Consider the following 12128-nt stretch of genomic DNA (forward strand, 5'->3'; position numbering starts at 1 on the left):
TGTATTGAAAATAGTCCACTCGAGGATGGTATTGCTTCAATAAATATGTGCCATCATATACCTTGATACAAGCCTTATACTTCACATCAAAAAATATTGCGGGTTTGTCGCATTTAGACGCAACAATGCTGTCTGGCGAAACGAGAGAGTAGTTCAAGAAAAAAGGAACCAGACAGCATTGTTCAGCATTGTTGCGTCCCAATGCCAATCTCCATAAGAATGAAAAATTCTAGGCTGATTGTGGGAGTTCCAGGCCCACGAGCGGAATAAAATTTATATTTTCGTTATTCGATAGATACCCGTTTTACCAGATATAATGCTCGGCAAGCCGGCCAAAAATGACCGTCAAATTGCCTGTAACCAAATGTAATTTGTGACGTGATACAATTTCACTGAGGCGTGCGATTTGCGTGTGTCGACACCATATAGGACACTATGCTGTAATCATGGGATTATCACAGATAATTTTTCAAGTATTTTCGGTCCCAGTGTCTCATCGGTACTACATCTCCCCTGTGTTAAATGGCGAGATTCGCAAGATTGCTTGCTCGTCCGATAACAGTTGAATGGAGGAGGAAATAGCAGCAACAGAGCAATATAAAGGTAAACGAAAACGGACGATGCAACAATTCAATCAACCAATCATTAAATAAAATGAAACAATTAGGAGTTGTCGAGGAGAATAAAGGAATGAAACTAAACCACAGTAACTAAAATATGACTCGTCAAAACACCGTTTTCATACTGCTGACTTTACGTGTTATGCACAAACCTGCCTACATATCGTGCAATTTCACGCTGCATGTCGTAGCTTTGGTTTAGTTCCCCATACAAATAGACGAGATCTTGAAGTACTGTCAGAAGTATATTGCTTGAAAGTACCAATTGATTGATTATCTTCATATTCAGATGATAACACAACACCGTATAATAACTGAACTGAAGACCCAACAAGATCGGTAAATAGCCTACAGTACGTGTGGTGTTCTGATCAGTGATGAGCACCGGAGCGGAGTCGGAGTGGATTAGGAGCGGAGTTTTGCCAATTTTGTGACACCCGGAGTGGAGTCGGAGTTTACAACAGATATTTTTCCGGAGTTTTCCGGAGTATTGTTAAGTTTTGCCACCGATATCTTTCGATAGCTTTGACCAGAAGACACTATTGATTACAAACACAGACAGTTGACACCTTGTAAAGTTGTAATATGACCGGTAATATGATTGCCAAGTGCACCAAAATCAGCCATCTGCACTGCAATTGGGAACTGGAGAGTAACCTAGTGATCCAGCAAGGCATTTCCGTTGAGCAGTGTCTGTAGTTCACAAACTTGAAGGCACCCAATATCATTCGCAGTGCATCATTTGCTCCCTGCCTTGAGATGCAGTCTTTGAATCCACTGCTGAATGTCACCATATGATGAGATAAGATCTCCAGAATCTTCCACGTTGCTGTCATTGCGGTCTTCTATAGTCGCATCACATTCCTCCTTGCGTATAGTCACATCACATTCCTCCTGGCGTATTTGTTTCGTGACTAATTTTCATGCTACCCCAGTAATTGTGCGAAACATTTACAATCAGCATCAGCAACATACAGTGGGGCTTCCCTATGGTACAGCCTTTAGCTACCCTGATTCTTCCAGCAAGTTCATGATCATAACGGAATATATCCCATTATCCTGATGACATTCAACATGGTAATAGGTCCATTTTGTGAAAATGTATTCCCAACGTTGGTATCAGTTGAAACAAGATAATTTATCCGATACCACTTTTGTGATAACTTTTCGCAACTTTCATCGTACTTGCAATTTGCAGTAAGAATATCGATAATAAGTGTTGCATCAATATTACCTTTATATCTGTGAGAAATATACATACAACAAGCAAGTATCTGGATGGAAACAATAATAACTTATGCAATGTGTTACATGATTTAATGACATTGCGACGAATTTTCGCTAGTAAGATCCGCTCACAGAGGCATACCAGCATCTAAGATTTCAACAATACATAAATCACTAAGGTAAGCTGATCTTACCCTGTGAAAACAGAATATTCCGAAATTCTGAACAGCCACACTAAATAACTACACCCGTCTGCTTTGCTCTGCTCGCATCAACTCAACTACGCTTCCTTCAATATTGATTGACGTAGTCAGTCATCCAGAACTCTTCTGAATTTTCGTCATGTAATGTTTGGTTTGATTGAAAAATGACTTTGATGTGATAAGAAAAATCAGCACCGCAATCAAGTTTCTGCTGCTGGTCTGTCTCAGACTACAAATTCCAGATATCATGTATCAGCTTCAAAATTGGAAGTCACTAGTCATTTAGTCAACTCCAAGGAGCATCGATCGGTGCGTCAGTGATGCATCATGTATGTTTAGTGCAGTGCAGTTCCATCAACTGGTTCATGGCGGTGCGGAACTTAATTTACTGAAACCTGTGATGTGATCGTCGATTTCAGTGGTGTTAGTGGTAGTTAGTTCGAACTGACTGGTCTTCCTTCGTCGTTTTAATATAATGGCTGCAGCACCGTCGACTTCAAGTGGGTTACTCACAAAGACGCAGAGAAAGAGTGACGTGTGGAAGGATTTCACTCTGATGATGCATGATAATAACGGCCAGTAACTGGGTTTGCGAGATGTCAAAATTGCAATGTTCAGCTAAAGCATCACAAGTTGACACGTGGTACGTCGCATCTTCGAAGACATATCGAAGCTTGTAAGAAGAATTGATCGCAGTTGAAATGCATGTAAGCGAGTAATCAAAGGAGAAGGTGATCATGGGGAACACTGATCGCCGGGTGGAGAATACCGAAGAAGTGCCGGTTTGTCGTGGTGTTGTGCAGAAGATGTTTTGCCATCCAGATTTACGGTGAAACGTAAGTTGGATGAGGAGGCTTCATCTTTGAAGCAGAAGCTGTCAGAGGAACTAAGAGTTGCTATCAAGTGTTATGAGCTGGCTGGCATCACCTCAGATATGTGGACCGATCTAAAGGGTCGCAGTTCTATTAGCTTGACTGTCCATTTTTTTGGAGAGAACTTGACTCTCAGAAGTAATGTTGCGACTGTTCGGCAATTCACGGATACTAAAAAAACTGGTATGAATATCAGATCAGACAGGCTATCGAAAACATCGATTGGGATTCTTCGACAATGGTCTGGATATATTTCGAAGACTGGACAAGATTCTTCGGGTTATCTCGGAGTCTGGGATTGAGATCCCCGGAGTCGGAGGGACTTTGCATCAGAGACGAAAGTTGCCGGAGGGACTCGGAGTCTCGAAAAGCAGACTCCGCTCATCACTGGTTCTGATTACTGTTGATTGTCAGAAAAATCTATGACAGCTATATCAGTATGTTGCCTTAGACATGACCAAGAAATGCGGTAACACACGCGCCATCTAGCGTATAAAAATACGTTTTCATAAAGTTTGAAACTTCTCAAATAGCCATGAAATGACCATCACAGTCACAGGCCTGACACGGTGGTTTGGTCTCTATCCATGGCTGGTCACGCTCGAGTCACCTCGTCGGACGCTAGAAGAATTGCAACCACGAATCATATTATTCATTCTTTCCGAAACCAGTCGTGCCGTAAACAGGCCTTCCACGACGCTCTGAATCTGACTCTAATGGGGCATTTCCACTTCATTTTGAACACTAGGGGCGATAAAGATAACTCGACCCAAAACTGTTTTGCTGCCATATGCTTTACTATGGGACTGGACTAAACATGGACCTAATTTCGTCTCTTGAGGTACAATGAGGATGGTGAAGGTACCCATATCAATATAAATCATCCATATGGATATCAAATAGCTGTTGGCGACAAAAATAATGCTTTTTCTTGTTGTCTGGTCCTCGTGATGGAAGTGCTGAAATCATGATTCTATCCTTATCACCAACTGCAATGGTTTATATTCCCCATTTAGCACCCAAAACTACACCAGATGGACTGGATTAAACACAAACCCTTTCTAGATGTAATATGTCCTTGGTCAAATAGCTGTTTGGCTGAAAGACTTCATGTCATTTCAATACTTTTCTATCATTGAATCTAATCACTATCTGTTGGTGTTTTTAAATGATAATTTACTAACAATATCAACTAGATCTCATACTCTCTCATCATTGACCATTGAACGATGTACCAGTTGTATTGTTGCAGTTATCTTGTTGAATAAAATGGAATGGATGTAGTAGATAAAGCACCAAAAGCAGAGGTTCTCAAATATATTTTAGCCCGACACGAGAAATAAATTGTATGGTAAGCACATCAACTTTGGAATAAAATTTCTAAGCAACGTATTATTAATGGTCATACTATTACTCGGTTACATATTATTTCTTAACTTGAAGGAATGTCAACCCGCTATTTCAAAAACCCATGTATGGGACTGCTCTAAGACATGAAGCAAAATACTACGGTGGAAACCCAATTGATACAAATAGCATCACCATAGGCTATCTAAGAATAATCAACAAGAATGCTAATGTGAAGCTTGCAGATTGTAAATCACAAAAATGAGATCGCAAGCATCGGTCATCATTCTTGATCGTCTAGTGCAGTGGTTCCCAACGTGGGCGATATCGCCCCCCAGGGGGCGATTTGGCGATCTAGGGGGGCGAAAATGACGAAGGGGGCGATAGGGGGGCGAAAATGGACAAAGGGGGCGATGGGGGGCGAAAATAGCGAAGGGGGCGATAGGGGGGCGATGACGCGTCAAACCGGCTGACCTTTTTTTTTTTTTTTTTTTTTTTAGTCATCCACCTAGCAATTTGGAGAGAAAAAACGTTATTTTCAGCTCTGAGCGGAGAAAGATGACCTTTTTTTTTTTTTTTTTTTAGTCAACCCGCCGGTGATTACAGTCTGTATGCCCAATTATCGGTGCACAAAATTTGGGGGGCGGTGATCGGTGTTGACCTTGAAAAGGGGGCGATCGGTCGAAAAAGGTTGGGAACCACTGGTCTAGTGTGTACATAATATGTATTATGTACGGTATCAGATACATATAATAATAGTCCGGGTACCGAGCCTCCGACAGTAATCAATAATCGTGAGATTATACTTTCATCTGAACAAGACACACACAATGTACAATGTGATGCAATGAACAGTAGGAGGGTGCTGAACGACCAGTTGCGGTTGCAGTTGCGGTCTCTGGCATCCACCTCGGCCTAGTGTCGGATGTCTCATAAGTAGTTATATAAATGTGCGGAATGTGCCAAAACACGATTTAACTTAAACAAACAAGAATTATCACTATAATAATTAATGAAAGAATTAGCTCATTCTCAGTTCTGCAGCAATACTCGAGCGGAATTCCCTTCTGCCTGTGCGGCAATCAAAAAAGGGGGAATAATTAACGATAGAGAGAAAACGAACAAAGAATCTTGATTGACCTTTGTACTCAGACTTGAGTCATTCTACTTGTACTTTTCCACTCGCCTCCTGATTCTACCTTATTCTGGGGTTTGCGAATTGAACGTAATCAGCTTCCAAAATATCGATTGACCTTTTGTACTCTGGCCAGACGTGAAACTTATTGATTAGTAATTCTACTTTTCCACTCAGGATTCTGTCTCGCTTGACCTCTGAACAAGGACACGAAACTACAGCTGACTCCGGTCGTACGCGACGGTGATAATAGTTGCCTGCCCTGACCCGCCGTCTCGTGGTTCAATTTCGTGGCTTGGGAGCAATAACCCGTCAAACTGGTTGACTCGTCGTTCCGCGGTTGATTCAATTTCGTGTACGGTGGTTCATAATTGCCGGACGTCAGTGTAGTTTTCTCCTGATCCGTTAGATTCTGGTGCGTGTTTTAGGTGTCCATACGTCCGGCTGTGTAAAGTGACGCTTGTGGTCTGTCTCATACTGTCGTACTTGTCCGCCTTTTGCTGTTTTGTTGACTTAAATAGTGAGGAGAAATGATCTGTTATGATTATAAATATGTGTGTCATTTCGAGTCATACCGAGAATCAGATTTGGTAGAAATTTGTATTAGGCGCCCCGACACGGATTGACTTGAATAAAGTAGTATTATGAAAATAATAAGTAATTAAACAAATAGCTGATTCCCAATTTTACACGCATCAACGTGTTAACTGCCGGCATTACGTACCTAGTAATCGACATATCGATCACGAGCTCACCGCGCACTTGTCGTTCGAGAGCGACTCATTTCGCTGCAGACACTTGTGTTCGCGTGTACCGTAACATATCCTCAGCACTTGTTATACCAACACCTCCACGCATATTTACAATATCATACTAAGGATATATTACTTCGGCAGCTACGCACTGTCGTTCGAATTCGACTAATTTCGCTGCAGACAACCAGTTGTGCTCACGTGTGCCCGTAAAATATCCTCAACACATGTTATGCCATATTTGCAGCATCATACTACGGGTATATTAATTCGGGCGGAGTGTTACCGTCAGAGAATTGCTGTGTCACCCTTTCGAGCCTCTCATTTACCGTTCGAACTCTGAAACTACGAGTACGGTGTCAGATTCAGTTGTATAGTGACGAATCGGGATAGCTCGCTTCATCGGGGATCAGTGGACCTACCTTATTTTGCTGAAACGCGCTCGGTGGTGCAATAATGGGGATGAATTGTGACGGATCATACGTGGCGCGATCTAGCCTGCTTTCGGTGTGGTGTAAAGATGAGTGAGAGATTTTGAAATCTGACTCCACTCCGACTCGGGTTGCCAATTCAAAGTCCAAAAAATCCAGCTAGCACGTAAAGTCCTGTTATTTCCACATGTTGTGAGGGCAAAATATAGCATAAATCCGACTCTCAAGGCCATTTTGGATGCATCCAGCCCGGCGATAGCTCGCTTCACCGGCGATCAGCTGACTGACCTTATTTTGCTCGGTTTCGGTGGTGTAATAATAGGGGGATGAATTGTGACAGATCATACGTGATGCAATCTAGTCTACCTGCTACTTCCACATATAGCGAGCGCAAATTAGAGCATAAATCTGACTCTCCAGGACTCTTGACCGTATCCAGCCCTGGCTTCGCTAAAAACCGATGAAATTCGAGGTCTGGAAACGTTTAAGTGACCACCACCCACCTCCAGGCACGATAGTTCTACTATCTTTACACGATATGGAGATGGCGTTGCATATTCATTTGCGTACAGCGAAACCTTGTATCGACCCATTGGTGGAATTATGTTCAACTATACAGGTGTTATTAGTGCAATCATGTTTAGCACCACAAGAAGTATATTAGCAAAGTCCTATCCACCACAAAACGATAATACCTATACCAACAAACAAACAAACAAACTTGTCGTTCGAATACTTGTAATTTCGATGTGCTGTGATGTACGCAAATCAGCTGTGATCAATCGAGCGTGACACAATCGATGTCAGTCATCAATCCGCCTGTTTGGTACAGCGAGACTTTGTATCGACTCATTGGCGGACTTCTGTTTGTCTGTACAAGTGTTATTAGTGTAATTAGATTTGCCACCACAAGGAGCATATTGGCAAAATCACACGACGATAACAACTTTACCCGACAACAACGGGATATATCCATGTAAATTTCATATTATTATGAAAAAGGTAATCCACCACGTTCACACGATAATATTTCGTACGACTCCTTTGACAGGGTTGTTTACGCTTGTAGCATGGTGATCACTAACAGGGGCTGTGAATCCAGGTCCAAAGAGTCCGGGAATAGGCTAGCAATACAACCGTTGGGCGGTGGGGTATTCGAGCGCTTAATTTTTCGACAGGAACGCACACCGACGGCATCTCATGACTTGTCATTCGAATACTTGTAATTTTGATGTAGTGTGCTGTACGCAAATCAGCTGTGATCAATCGAGCGTGACACAGTCGATGTCATCAATCCGCTTGTTTGACAAAACTCTCGTTTTCTGGTTGATAGCAACACGATACATTTGTTGTCCCCGTCGACCCTCCTAATAGGGTTATCATACGGCCTCATTTAGGGGAGCATATGTCCTACATTTCCCAGTCACTTTTTCGCCAAAATGTACTTTCTGTCAATTTGCTCTCCTTGTTAGCTTAACATATCCAAAAAACACCACGAGTAACGCGAAATGTGGGCCTAGATTACAAAAAGTCGGGTAACCAAATCGGAAAAATGACGCTGGTATTGTGATGGCTATTACGTGGATATACGTGGGCCTGTGTAAACATGTGAATAGTAAAAGCGACGTAAACTACCTTTACATGAAGTATAGGTGAATAGTAAAAGCGACGTAATCTACCGTTACATGTAAAGAGATCGAGCGCACTCGACCATGACGGGCCCACCTTAGTACAGCCAAATGATCCAGCGTCGAACCGAGAATAGCCGGGTGGTGGTATTCTCACAAGATGTACTTTGGAATGCGTGTCGACATCGCCCGTTACTCGACTGAAGCAAGTCGCCTATGCAGTCTCTCTGTGTATGCACAACGTGCTGAGAACTGCAGATCCAGACGAAACTACGCATTCTGGCGAGGTTATCGAGATAGCGATTTACAACACATGCTACATTTACTTCAAAACGGAAAGACAAAATATAGCTTTGGAGTACTCAAGTAGATTTTAAGAAATGTCAGTATCGTGAAATCGCCTTCTATCCTAATTATAAAAGAGTAGGTCCCCATAAAACTGTCGAAATACAGTTTCGAAGCGATCCAGTAATTTGTAAATCTTATTTACGGGTTGCACGGTTGAACGCTGCTGCTTGGTCGGTGGTATGTACACTGTACACTTTGTGCAGCGTACATCTAGTTGAAATTTTACACTCGTTATAAAACAAGGCAAACGTCAAGCATTAAAATCATCCGGTGCTAAAATAAGTCATCCGCTAGAATTACTAATTCGAGTTTCCGGGTCCCCGCCATACCCCGTAACTATGTGTTTGGAGGGGTGGACGCGCATTCTCGGGTGTACCGAGAGCCAGTTTGCACTGCGAATTGGGGTAAATCCCGGGTGGTACGCAAAGTCCTGTTATTCCCACATATTGTGAGGATAAAATCTAGCATAAATCCGACTCTCAAAGACACTTGGACGCATCCAGTCCGGGTTTAACCAAAACTGATGAAATCTGCGCCGGAAACGAATCGTGACCACCCCCGTCCAGACAAAACAGTTCTACTGTAAGGGGAGTGTCGTTGTACATTAATTTGCGTACAGCGAGACTTTGTATCGACTCATTGGCGGACTTCTGTTTGTCTGTTCAGGTGTTATTAGTGCAATTAGATTTGCCACCACAAGGAGCATATTAGCAAAATCACACAACGATAACAACTTTACCCGTCAACAACTCTCATGACTTTGTCGTTGGTACGCTTCCAATTTCGATGTGATGCGATATACGCGAATCAGCTGCAGAGATGAGCGGATTTGAAATTTCTATGTCCTTATCCAATCCACATCCGAACCTTCAAATCCAAATCCTAATCCATAGCTTTTTCATATTCAAGTCCATGTCCAATCCTAATCCGATTCCAACTGGAAATTCAGAAAAAGATACCAATTTATGCAATGCAGGGATTCGAAAATTTTCTTTCACAACCAACGATTCACTTGATTCAAGATAACTTAGTAACCATAAGTACATTAATAACTGATCTGAATAAAGTTTGTCGCCATTCGCCACACGACATTTCAATCTCCCAGAAAATAGGTAAATCCAATCCTAATCCGTTCTGAAAAATATGTCTAATCCAAATCCAATCCAAATACGACAAAATTTCACAAATCCTGTTATTTCAAAACCTAATCCTAATCCATGCTCATCTCTGATCAGCTGTGACCGATCGAGCGTGACACAATCGCTGTCAGTCATCAATCTGCGACTTGACAAAAACTCGCGTTTTCGGGTTGACAGCAACACAGTGCGATATATTTGATGTCCCCATCGACCCTCCTATTTTAATAGGGTTACCATGCGGCCTCATTTAGGGGAGCATATGTCCTCCATTCCCCAGATATGTCACCCCATTCGCCCAAATGTATTCTCTTTCTGTCGGTTTGTCCTCCTTGTTAGCTTAACATATCCAAAAAAACACCACGAGTAACGCAAAATGTGGGCCTAGATTACAAAAGTTGGGTATTTACGTGGCTAAATCGGAAAAATGTCGCTATGATGGTATTGTGCAGGCTATTACGTGGATACGGTGGCCTGTGTAAACATGTGAATAGTAAAATCGCCCCAAACTCCCGTGAAAAAAGATCGAGCGCAATCGACCATGTCGGGCCCACCTTCGTACAGCCAAATGATCCAATTTCGTACCGAGAATAGCCGGGGTGGTGGTACATCATTCTCACGAGATGTACTTTGGAATGCGTGTGAAATCGTCATCGTCCGCTACTCGACTAAAGCAGAATATAGCTTTGAAGTACTCAAGTATAAGTAGTTTTAAAAGAAATGTCGGTATCGTGAAATTGCTTTCTATCCTAATTATAAAGAGTAGGCCTCCATAAAACTGTCGAGCCAAAATACAGTTTCGAAGCGACCCGGTAATTTGTAAACCTTATCTATGGGTTGCGCGGTGTGGTAATTGATTAGAGAGAAGCAGACACGGCGGTGCCTGTATAACGAGGATGTTCTCAAATCCACATTGTCTTCGTTATTATCGGGGAGATATGGCTTTGCAGTGACATTGAGGTAGTTATAATATATTGGTTAAATACGATTTAATCCTCATATATGGGGATCAACGGGTGAATAATGTATCGATTCAGCAATTCGGCCCGCCAAGTACTTCATTTTCTTATATCCGGCCCGCCGACCGAAGGAGTTGCCCGCCCCCTTGTATAACACATATGTAAATGGTACAATAGCGACAGCTAACGGTTGTTAATCATCCATAAATATACAGCTAACCGGTAATACAGCCCTCAAGGATAAACTAGGAATATCTGTGTGAGTCGCCTCGATTGACCCATGAGGCAAGTTTAGACACGAAAGTATTTTGAGGTTTGATATAATCCCAGTAATTTTACTGTATTTTTCCACGCACACGTACCACAATCGAAAATGGGGTTCGTCCGTCTGATTCCCAGCGTTTGCCTCGAAGAAAAGTATCGGAGTGACCATTGGATCTATACGCCAAGTCTGTCCATCACTTTTGAGTAGATATTTGGAAAGACCGGCTCGTGATCACCTCCATACAAGGCCTAATAGTTTTGCGTACAGCGAAACTTTGTAGCGACCTGCGGGCTGTGCATGTGTTGTGTGGCCGTTCTGTCTTTGTTCCTATTTTAATCTATATACCTCACAGAAGATGATGCCACTGTCTTTCAGGTTCGAGACTGAAATGAGAGGTTCCACCGAATGCGAACTCACAGTATGTATTTCACAAAAGTAGCAGTCAAGTACCAAAGCCAGCGCAGCAGAATACGAATAATACTAGTTCCTCATTTTCCCGCCGGCGTGCTCTCCTAACCGGAGATCACCCAGCCTCTGGATCCGAGCGGTTACACCTCTCCCCTCCCTAATTGAGTGAGCTAGGAGGAAAAAGATCACTCACAAGCGGCAAGGCCGTGCAAAAATAAATAAAAATGACAATACGTACAAAAAAGGCAATCACATGAAGTAACAAGATCAATTGAAGTCAGTTACATAGTCGTTTAAATATGCAGGTCGAATACGATTACGTCTGGGCATGACATTCATTTCACAGTTTGAAGGTAAGACAACAGTTTCAGAATTCAAGGACCCGAGGAAACTCGTATGCTCAGTAAGAGAGAGAGAGAGAGTCTTTATTTTCATCCAACCAAAATACATAGCACACGGCAGTGATGGTAGTAAAGTAAATATGCTTGCACAGTATTCGGTATTAGATAGGATTGATCGATAAGACCGTGAAGGTCATCTAGTCTGATCACACCAGCATCAAACAGGTACACTTGACTCTAAACAGTCTGGTTGTAAAGGTTGACGGCAATGCGATATATTTGATGTCCCCATCGATCCTCATACTAATGGGGTTGGCGTACGTCCTCCTTCTCCGGAAAAATATACTCGCATAAATGTACTCCTTTTTGTGAATTTATCTTCCGTTTTAGCTTAAAATACTTAAAAAGACCGTGAATAACGCAAAATAGGGACCTACGAGAAGCGGGTAGGGTCTA

At 42.4% G+C, this 12128-nt stretch overlaps 2 long non-coding RNA genes across 2 annotated transcripts in view; both read left to right on the top strand.

Moving 5' to 3' along the window:
* Positions 1-12128, top strand: part of LOC145447848 (uncharacterized) — a 272584-nt gene that overhangs the window by 101844 nt on the left and 158612 nt on the right. The window lies entirely within an intron of this gene.
* LOC145447843 (uncharacterized) overlaps positions 1-12128 on the top strand; it is a 54323-nt gene that overhangs the window by 19236 nt on the left and 22959 nt on the right. The gene's annotated exons all lie outside the window — the stretch shown is intronic.

This window comes from Botryllus schlosseri, chromosome 10 (genome assembly GCF_051294905.1).
Source record: "Botryllus schlosseri isolate E-star chromosome 10, Bs_hap1, whole genome shotgun sequence".
In the NCBI taxonomy this organism is placed as follows: domain Eukaryota; kingdom Metazoa; phylum Chordata; class Ascidiacea; order Stolidobranchia; family Styelidae; genus Botryllus; species Botryllus schlosseri.